This window comes from Pinus tabuliformis, chromosome 8 (assembly GCF_031772625.1).
Source record: "Pinus tabuliformis cultivar Carrire ecotype Pingquan chromosome 8, CPIR1, whole genome shotgun sequence".
NCBI classification, from domain to species: Eukaryota; Viridiplantae; Streptophyta; class Pinopsida; order Pinales; family Pinaceae; genus Pinus; species Pinus tabuliformis.
The window spans coordinates 1,062,608,515-1,062,620,298 of NC_142294.1; positions in this window are offsets into that span (position 1 = coordinate 1,062,608,515).

Below are 11,784 nucleotides of genomic sequence, written 5' to 3' on the forward strand. Positions count from 1 at the left end.
TTCACTGAATTATAAAATCTTGTAAGATCTTGGCAAATCTTTTACTGAATAATAAAACATTGTGAAGTCTTGACGAATGTTTTGTTAAAGTATGAAACCATATATGATAATAAGAAAACATATTCATTAAATTGCAATATACTAACATATATGTTTGGAAAAAGAAACATAATTTTCTCTTCCTACAAACAATGTTCCAAGTTTCAGTGGTCGTGTTTGTCAAGGTTCTTACAATACGCTCTTTCATATCCTTCTATTAGTTTTGATAATTTTCCACAACAAAGTTCTTGTAGGTGTTGATATTGATAACGAGTTCTGTCAAGGTAGGAGAGATTAATCTTTTCTCTACAACTTTTGTCAAGCTACCACTTTTTTCAAGTTATCAAATTTTTTTCTTATTCCATAGACTCCAACTGCAAGATAAAAAAAACACATCAAGTTTGTTTACCCCAACACGCCAACAAGTAGCAAGCCCCAACTATATTATATAAGAAAGTATTAGGTATCCCAAGGGCTTGAAGGGGATCTAATTGAAAGAAGTGACCATTGTGAGAATCCTTCCAATCAATATATGAATCTATAAATGTAGATTTATTATTATTTTAATTCGAAATCTTCAATTAAATAATAAAATTTAATTATGTCTCTCCCAATCTAAATTTCTTATTAGCATAATTCACTACCCTCATAGGTCTTGCATTTTTTAACAGCATTGTAACATGTAGATTAATTTCCTTTTTGGTGAACAATCTCCACCTTTTAGGAAAATATGGTGCAGTGGCTCCTAACCCTATAGATCATTAGGACAAAATAAGAATAGCACAGAAGATGAAAGGTTGTACAAACCAACTTATTTTTCAAACAACTAATCCAACATTAGTACCTAAACTTTTTCATGAAGATATCATATTGAGAATGTTTGAAAAATGGTGAGAAATATCTTGCGAGGGTGATGCGGAAAGAGTGATAAGGTTTCATTGCTTTGAATTTTTTTTGTTAAATCAGAAAAAGTTAAAAACCAATATTAATGGAGATATTGGTATTTTTTACTAAATTTTGTGAAGTGACTAAATGTAGCTTTAACCATTCACCTTAAGATGTTTTTACAGTATAATTTCCTAAGTCTATTTAATATCTTCATTATCATAAAAACCAACCTATATTCATCTTAACTCCACATCTACCACTCTTAGGGGGATGAAATCTATTTATCCCTCTGAGCACTTGGTAGACCTAGAATTAAGATGGATCTAAGATGATAGAATTTCCCCTTCAAATAGTCTATGATCACATGAATACCATGGGTTATCATAAGCCTATAAAAATTAATAAAATTAATAATTGATTTTTATTTTATTTTTTATTTTAACCAAGTTAAAATGTTTAACATACATTAAATTACAACATCCATTTTTACTCTTGATCCACCAAGCCCTGAGAGGGATCAAATATTTTTTCACTCTATTCTAGTTTGCATATCACGATATTTGATAACTCTCGGGACTTAGTAGATCTAGAGTAAAGATGGATCTATGCTGGTTTAGTTCCCCATTTAAATAGGCTACATTCCACATGAATATCATGGGTCAATACCATGTGCCACTTTTTATTTTTATTAATACTAATATTAGGGTTAATAATGTTTTTTTGCATGGTATTAATAATAATCTAACCCATGGTATTTGGCCCATAGGTTTCACCTAAATATAACACATTTTTTGAGTGTTCGTAAATATAAGGTGACTTATGGAGTAAATATAGAAAAATGTTTTATTTGTTTACCATACCTCTCGTTTATTTATATTTTTATTAATTTACGATACCTCTTTTACAAATATGGTATTTGGCCCATAGGATTCACTTAAATAAAACCTCTTTTTTGAGCCTTCATAAATAGAAAGAGGGTTATGGGCTAAATATAAAAAGAGGTTTTATTTATTTACCATACGTCTAGTTTATTTATATTTTTATTTATTTACCATACCTTTTGAGTAAGTATAAAAAGAGGTTTTATTTATTTACCATACCTCCACTTTATTTATATTTTTATTTGTTTATACCGTTGCTGGTATATAAGGTGACTTATGGAGTAAATATAAAAAATGTTTTATTTATTTACCATACCTCTCATTCATTTATATTTTTATTAATTTACCATACCTCTTTTATAAATATGTTATTTGGCCCATAGGATTCACTTAAATAAAACCTATTCTTGAAAATTAGGGCGAATGGAAGGCTGTAACTCCTAATTTCAAGGGCTAAATTTACCTTTTTTACCCTCTCCCTTAAAATAAGGTGGACTATTTGAGGTGATTTATAAAAATGTAATATGATATAAAATATTCGCCCACTAAAAATTTAAAACCCCTTAATTTCGCCAAAGGGCGAACATTTGCCCCTAAAATTTTTCATGAATGCAACGACTCCGCCGGGGTACTGACCAGGCTCGCTGGCAGCAAAGCAACGTTTGTGATTTATTGAAGTGACTCCGTTGGGGTACTGTCCGGGACTGTTGGCCGTAGAGCAACACCAGAAACCTATTTTAAAATTTTGGATACAATAAGACCTCTTATTTTTTCTCTGCATCATCATTAACCACTTGCATGCGTGAACTTCTAATTGGGTGTTTACTAACTAGCAGGACCTAGCTGAGACACAAAGGAAAGGAATATCTGTAAAGATCAAGGTAACACGAGGTACCCATAGTGATTGTTCAATACATCCCTGCATCATTATCCAAATTTGAGTTGTTATACGGGTGTAACCAAAGATGTTGGATTCTACAAGTGGTTTGCTAAATGGTGTAGTTGCTAGAACAACACCTCAAATTTTGGGCATATTCAATATTTTGGGTCCCCCTCTCCTCACCCCAGGATATTAGGGTTTTGGTAAGATACTCAACTGGTTGCTCTCCCCGCGACCCTTCCCATAAAATCTTAGTGTTGTACCCATTCACGCGTTACATGTTTCACCCACACATCATGTGTTGTCTCAGACACTGACCTTATGATTGCATTAAGGTTTTGAAGGTTTGTAACTTCATTTATGTGTTAAGAGTCTCCCATGACTTTGAAACTTATCATTCCATAATATGCATCACAATTAGTAGAGGCACTATGTGTGGGAGGGAGCACACCACTAATGTCCCCATCAATTATTATTTTGAACCAATGTATTGATACCATGGCGCTACCCTATCAAATGGAAATTAAATGAGAGACCAACACACACACCAACTAGAAGAGAATGTCGCCAAGCAATTACAAAAGGGTAGGGTGCAATTATAGTATGATAAAATAACCAGCCTAAACACTATGGACGAGTGCAACGAGGAATGCAATAGGAGTTATGACACACCTCTATCATTATCGCACCTCCATAGTTTGGCATGGCTATGATTAAAGTCTACGCACCAACAACATATCTATGGAAATCATATGGTCACTCAAGGCGTACATGCATTATCTAGATGACCCTAGTAAGATAACATCGTGGCATCAAGTGTAAGGGGAGAGCACGATGCCTAGCTTCACTTGGTGCATTATGTCATCCTATGTTGATGAGGAAAGAATGTTATGAGAGCCACGTTCCAAGCTACAGCAAAAATGAAATTCGCTGTTAGGAAATACAATCAAGGGTATTTGCATGGGGGGGTTGTTTTCCAAACGTGTATCATGTGACACATGCTAAAGTTGAGTTATGAGCCCGTTCCTTAGGTATCATGAGGCATAAAAATTACACCTTGCGATTTGTTGAGGTGATTGTAATGCTGCTACATTAGAATTGAAAAGGCTGAGGCATAAGATTGGAATACCATAAGCACCTTTCCTATGAATCATTCATGGTGGCAACAAAACGTACCAAGGCACCATAGAAGAGGCCACATATTTCCATATGTGCAGAAGCTCTCCACATAATTCCCAGGTGTCAATATCACACATAAAAGGAAGCAATGAGGGCATAGCCCAAGTGGTTAAGGGATCATGTTGACATTTTCATCATGCACCAGGAAATGAGTTTGAATTGGAATGCACCACATCAAGGTGCTACAAGGGCTTATGTTTCAAAGGAAAAAGTTTTATCAAACAAGTGGCCATTCAACCTTGTGTTCATCGAGCTAGCCAATGCCAATGAATTGATTATAGGCATGGGACATATGAGTCAGAAAGTTATAGGGCAGAAGTGGAGGGATGTAGCTCTTTAGTGCGTCTTGCATGGAGTGTGACCATGCGACCTCCTTATGAGTCACAAGGTCGCATTTTAGAGCCTCAAGGAATCATCTGGAGGAAGCGACCCCTTTAAATGGAAACCATGCGACTTTTACTAGTCACAGTTCCTCTCGGTGATTCACACAAGTCACCACCTCCCTCATTGGTCGCATAGTTGCATTCCCTTTCCTTAGATGAACATCCATGGAATGTGACCTATTCAAGATGCGGCTGTGTGAACTCTGTGACCTCTAGAAAGTTGAATTTCCACTCAAGTCGGATGATCGCAGTTTAGAATCATGACTCGGAAGATGCGACCCCAACCTCAATGCGAGTATGCGACCCCTCCCAATTGGCTAGTTCACATAATCGTTCCTGAGAAATCTCATAACAGGTGCGACTCTCTCAACATTCCGACTACACGATCTCTTTGCCAAAATTGCGACCTAAGGAATATATATATCTAACTCTTCGCTCATCAAAGATATCTTCTTCGTAATGGAAGTAAATGGAACCAGGAGGAATGTGGTGGGCACCAGTATTGTAGCAATAATGCTACAACTCCTGGAGCTTCCTTCTCTAATTTTATCAACCCGGTAGTTCGTAACAAACTTGGAAGCGACGGTGCTGTATGCACAAGTACTAGCTCTTGCCGCAGCTGTCACTTGGTCAGCTGGCACAAGTCCGCTAGGGCCTCAAGCCAACTTCTATGAGCTCTTAGAAGAAGCTTTTTAACCGATGAACGAAAGCTAACTCAAAGGAAATTAACCTACTTTGCAGAAATGAACTGAAAGCCAACAAGAAATGAAAACCCTAGCAAACCCTAATTCTACCAGCTAGTCCTACTGATGCAACGGTGAGAATGCAAACTACTGAAAGTGATGCCATTACTTCTATGAAGGTGAGATGCATGTGTCTAGACTACTTTTATCTGAAGAGAACATATTTTTGTATTTTTGTTCAAGTTGTTGGAATTATTATGCATGTGCTTCTAACTGGGTCTTTACTGTGCAGGGGGTAGATCAAGGGGAGAAATGCTTGGAAGAGGTCAGGAAGGCTCAGAGAGGGTCTAAGGAAACCCTAACATCCTTTCAGAGAGTTTCACAAAGTTTGGATGCCACGCAACCGTGTTTATGAGCTTCTACAGGAAGTCTGCAGGGGTTCTACAGGATGTTCAGAATTTCTACAGGAAGTTCAGTAATTCCTACAGGATGTCCTATACTCGGATTTTTGGGTGATGGGTGAGTGGAAGAGGCTGCATGGATGGATAGGGAGGTAGGGGAGGAGTTTGTAGTGACTCAGTGACAGAGAGATGAGATGAAGAGGGGGTGTGCTAAGCTAGGTTGTCTTGAAGAGGGTAGAGGGAATGGAAGGCCGAAAAGGTAGAATAACGAGGGTGATAGAATGGCTGAGAGACAGGGGGTCTAATTGGGAGATGAGTAGTTGGCCTAGGCACGGTTTAGAAGGATAAGAGAGTGAGGGAGTAGTACTGCACAGTGTAAACGAAACAAATCATCCACGTCCTGCACATAACCGAAATATCATGATCCTATTCTAACTGTTTAATAAAACCAAAGAACAACAACGTTATTTCTAAGGAAAATCATGCATGGTACTGAAGCAAAGAATCATTCCACAAGATCTGAACGCATGGACAACTATTACAGCGAAAACATTGTATCAAAGATTGCATGAACATGTAAAACAATGTTTTTGGTGGGTGGCACTGTCTGCAATTCCAGCCCCTAAACAGAGGTGAAAATGAGTGTGCAATCAACCCTTTTTTGGAACTCTTATTACCTCCAATCTCTTTACTCTATTCTAAACCTGCTGAAGCAACTCTGTCTCATAAAATTTACCTACTTAACCACACCAAGAAATCTAACTCAGCAAACTACGTTTCCAAATGCATGTAAAGGAAAAGAAATACAATGCTGAAAGAAAGATAACAATACAAAGGAAGGAGGCCTTAGGCTCTCAGGTTGGGCCCAACCCCGAGAGCTATGGCTCCTTTAAGAACTCAGAACTGAACTCAAATCTACCTGCTTTCCATTAAAAGATAATAATCATAAGTCAAATAACATGCCAATAATGGCTACAAAAGAGCAAAACAGAGCTAACAGCTCATAATCCAGAATGTGCAACAAGGTTTCAAAAGTCCTTTTCGAAGGCTACAGCCTCATCATTTATACATTACGAGGTCCCAAGCTGGCCTCCTAAATCAGTGGGATTTGGCTGACCAAACTAGGAGTGAACTGCTGCTTCCTCAAAATCCGTTTGGCTGCCTTCTAACTCGGTGGTGGTGGCTGTTGGAGCTCGGAGTTGGGGGTGAAGATCACGAGGAAGGCCATTCAATGTTGTGGACAACCTTCCTACAAAATCTCAATCCCATCTTGGCTGTCTCCTAGCCCACATCTGCGTGGTTTTGCTCCATTAATTGTCAAAAAACCTGAAATAAACACGTGTTAGCCACCTAGGAATAGTGACTGCCCTCATTCGTACAAATGACATAAATATACTAAGAAAATGATGCATCAGTCATGAAAAATGAAGGGTTGAGCAAGGGTAGTTAGGCCAAATGAGCCCAAAATGTTACCAAATTTGGGGCTCATCATCACCCCCCAGCTAAAATGATTGCTCATCCTTGAGCAACTAATCCAGCTCCTCGTCCTTCATTGCCTTCACTGCCACCCTCACATCCCAGGCTTCTGCAGTAGTGTCCTCTTCACTGATATGGAACCCAGCCTTTCTTTCCACCTCTTCCCACTGTTCATGCTCATCTTTGTCTGTGCTGCCTTCCATCAATCCTAACAGCAGAGGTGGGCTTAGCTTGAGGCCAATCCAGCTGGCCTGGAGGTTCTGCATGGATTTCTTATAGAGGGGCACCCATACTAGAGCTTCCCTCATTCGAGTTGGAGTGTGATATTCTCTGATTTTTAGACTGTGGGCCAATGTGTTCCATCGGCGGGTGCAAGCTTGAACACAGTTGTCCCCTAACAGTCTCTCCATATCCTCGAAATGCGCTATGGCCTGGGCATGCTGATCCATATATTTCAATAAAGCTTGAGGGTCGGTGGATAAGTGTTGGTGTGCCGATATTAATGCAGTTGGATGCCCTGGCTCTGCTCTAATTAGTAATGGCTCGTTCAGCTCTCGGTTCATGACCGCTTTGACTTTTGCTGCTCTTTTGTCTTCATGGCTCAACCATGAGGCAAATGCCATTAACTGCATATCCCCTAAGACCGTGTTGGGATCCCATGAAGTCGCATTAGGAAGGGCCAAATTACAGAGATAGAACTCCGATAGTTTGGCCTTATCCTCTGATGAACTGGTATTGCATAATTCAGTGAATTGCTGCGGGTCTTGGAGTTGGGAGATACCTCTTTGCGCTAATGCATTGATTTGAAATTGCAGCCACTGGTCTCTTAGGTACAGGCCATAGGATTTGGCCGGTTTTCTGCATTGTATAGCATCCATGGCCCAACTGGCCATGCAGGCCAATTGTGCCTCTTTTTGCTGCAACTGCTGTTTGAGAGCTTGTACCTCGATTTGTGCTTGCAGCTCCCCTTCCTGTAGATGCGTGGTTGGCTCCCCAAGACCGACTTGCAGTCTTTCTCTGCCTTGCTGTTCTGCTGTGATGTCCCCTGAGGATGTGCCCTTTCCTTTCTTCAGTTCCTGTAGCTGCAGTCTCAATTTTTCATTCTCTTCCTGTAGGAACACCCGCTGGCAATTTGCCACGTGTTTGGCCATAGCTAACTCCTTTCGTGCCTCCTTGAGTTGTTCCTCCAAGGGGCCTATATCTGCCACGCCTTTTGACTTAGCTATTTTCATCCACGTGTGCGTTCTTACTCTTTCTTCCTCCAACGCAAAGAAAAGTGGCACAGTGAATTTCTGTGGTATAATCTTTCCAGCTTCTAAGAAGTTATAATATGAGCTCAGACTTGGCTGAGGACTAGGCTCCGGAATATACTCTTTCTCTTCTTCTCTTGGCGGCTCTACTTCGTCTTCCCTCGGTGGTGATGAGGGTGCTTCTCCCTCCATCCTCTCTGTCTCCTTAAGCCGGGATAAGGTTTCCTGTAGAGCAGCCTCAGCATCTTATAGCCGGGCTTCTGAAGCCAACCTGTCCATTCTCTCTTTCCACGTAGTTTTTTTCGGGCTCCCCCTCTCATAGGTGACTGATATCTTTGAGGGGGACCTCTCCCTGGGCAAAGTAGGGGTATCCTCTATAGTAATTGGGCTGCTGGACGGAGGTTGTGGCCTGCCTGTTTTTATTCTCACACTTCTCTAGGCTTTAAAATATAGAGGGATCTCCCTCTTTCTCTTTTCCTTCGGCTTAGGAGGTGTACTAAGGGCGGCCAGCACGGCTGCTGCCTCCCTTGCAAGAATGTCAGCTCTCTTTTCCTTTGGTTTTCCTTTCTCAGGGCTTCCTGTAGAAGGCCCTTTATCAGCTGATTTCTGGCTTCCTGTAGAAGCCGTTTTTGGTTTTCCTGTAGAAACAGGTGGCACCGTTTTAGCCTGTTTTGCTGAGTGTGTTTTGCTTTTTGACTTGGTCGAGGCTGCTGTCGAGGTGCCTTTACTGACGTGGACTGGCTCAGTCCTATCCACCCTACTTTGTAATCTTTTCTCTCTGGGCGTTAATATGGATTTGTCATCCTTCTCTTTGGCAGCCTTTTTCTCTTGTTTCTCCTTTTGTTCTTTCTTCGGTGCTTTGGCCGTGGGTTCTTGGCCTTTTCCTTTCTTCTCTGTGGGTACTGACTCCTTCTCCTCGCTGCTGGAGGAACCAAGCTCTTCGGTCAACATTTTTATATCGCCATCCTTCGTCAGATTCTGGAAGGCTTCCCACGAGAGAGGGACTTTGTATGTGTGGAGTGCATCCTCCACGAGGAGCTTAATGAGCCCATGATGGGCTACCTAATCTGGCGTGCCTTCTCTCAACTTGGTGGCACATTTTGTCATAGACTGCAGTAGAAAGTAGGGAATACTTAGTTTGTTTTCTACAGGTAGGTCCATCTGATATCTCAATTCAGTGAGTAGCTAGAAATGGTACCCATACACAATGCTGAACCGACCTTCGCATGTGATGTATTTCATAATTTGGAGGCTGACCTCGCTCCAAAGTGGCAGTAAGCTAGTTCTGCGAACCCCGTTCTTATCCTCTGAGAATTTCTCCTCTGGTGGAAAGAATTCCTTTTTAGCCTTCTGGCCTAATTTCCTCTCCTCCTTGTCCCACGGTACCCCCATTGGGAGCTCAGTGACTCGGCTGATGAATTGTGGGGTGAGTCTGAGACTCAAACCCCTGAAATTGACAGTGGCCAGTGTTTTGGATTTTGGCTTCAGAGCTCGCAAGAACTCCTCTGCCACCTCATCATCATATCCTTGGAGTTTGTCGCAGAACGACATCCATTGCGCACGAGTGAACAGCTCTACCACCTCAGGGTTCTCCCTTAGTTTCTTTGAGTCGGTCGGTTCTTTTCTGATGAATCCACCCGGCATGGTGAAAACCTGCTAAGTTAGCTGGAGGTGGCGGGTGCGTATCAAGACTAGCCTTTTGGGACAGAGCGTAGAATTACGCCTCTGCCACGCACACAATTCGCGAAGACTATCTACAGATGAGCCTTAAAAATCACCTCCTGTAGAAAATCCCACATATACTTCGACGACGACTCATGCAAAAGGAAGACAACGCTTGCAATTTTTATGATCAGACTGTAGTTTTACGGTTTTGAGAACGTCGACTCCGCCACCCTCGAAACCAATTGCATGGGAGGCACAGGTTCAGGCTTACCTTTTCCAATTCGCCACCTTTGGCGTGAAGAGCCCAATTTTCCTCGTGGCAGTGAGCTTCCTGTAGCGTAGCTTTCCTGTAGAAACAGCGCACGGGTTCTGGAGAGCACTGCAGTGGTTCTGCTCCTTCTGTGCCGCTACCAGACGCTCGAACAAGCCGAAGACTTGGAGTAACGAGCTTCAGATAAATTCGGACGCTCACTCGACTTCAAAACGGCTGATGATAAATGCGTGGGGTGGCGATCTAGCCGATGGATTTGAATCCCGGCGGAATTCGTGGCGCGGGGGTGAGCTGTCCCTGCCGGACCGTTGGACGACGTCACCTAATCATTCCACTGCAAGTTTCCCTGACTGCCGCATCATTCTCCGCAGATCCACCACCGTCATTTATGTTAAAACGCCGCTTCTCCCCGACTGGACACTTCTCACGTGTCTATTACCCGATTTGCTTGCCACGACCGCCACTTACCAAATCCGACTAGACCATCTGACTGGTCGTCGTGGCCAGTGGAATGGCCATTCGACTGCTCAACCCGTCATTCCCACACTTGCAAACATTTCATAGTATTATTCATGTAATTCGAACGAAAGAAGGGTGAGGCACTTACCTGTGCGGCCGCGACATGATTTCCAGGTTTCAAGACGATGTTGAATGGATTTGCTGGTTGTTGCGTCGTGCACAGGCATGGGGGTTCTTCCTCACAGACTGCTGCTGGCTACAGAGCTTATTACCTAGCTGCGGATGGTGCATGTGCCCGCTCTATGTTCTGCAGGCGTTTTGATAGTGTACACTCCAGCTGGCTGAACTGCTACGGGATTCCTGTAGGATGTCCTGTAGCAGTTTTTCCTCCTCGGGTGCATGCTGAATGGTGAAACCGGTGGCATTACGATCATGATCGCAGGGCCCTTGGATAGCTGTGATGAGTATTGCATGGTATCTCTGCATCTTTTTTCCATTGAGAATCGCTTCCTCTGATAATTCAGTGTTCTGATTTGACTGTGCAGGTGTTCCCCATTGCATGGCAACTGGGGTGGTAGAAGGAGGTGACAGCAGTGTGTGATGGAGAAAATAGTAGCTTGCATGCCTCCATGTCGGACCTCGGTCGTTAGATCTCCCCACATAATTAGTTCTGGGCCGTCCAAAACTTCTACAGGAAGTTTCCTGTAGAAATACAGAACTTCCTGTAGAAAGTCTGTAGCTTCCTGTAGAAGACTAAACTGTGATCAAATCGTGCCCATACCTTGGAGAAGATGAGTGTTTCCGGAGGGGGTGCTGGTGAGGTCACCTGGTAGCATAATAAGGACCCTTGTCTTTGAGTTGAGGGACCTCTTTTCCTTCATAGAATACCTGCAACCTGCATGCATTGCCACATTGTGAACTTGCTGTCCCTGTTTTTTTGTTTATTGTTTTTTCTTTTTTTTTTGAAAGAAAGCAGGGGCGCCTCGATGAGGTTTTCACCCTTACCATCTGCCTTGAGCACCTCAGAGAGGTTTTCACCCAAGGATCTTTATTTTTCTCTCCTTTTTTTTTGTTTTTTTTTTCTTTTTTTTTTTTTTGAAAGACAGCAGGGGCGCCTCGATGAGGTTTTCACCCTTACCATCTGCCTTGAGCGCCTCAGAAAGGTTTTCACCCAAGGATCTTTATTATTATTATTATTATTATTATTATTTTTGAACTCAGGGTATGCCCAAAACAGAGGCAGAACCCTTCTCTATGACCAGCACTGATTTTTCCACAGTTTTGATGAATTCTTGCCTTGACAGAGGCTTTCTGTAGATCTTCAACTGA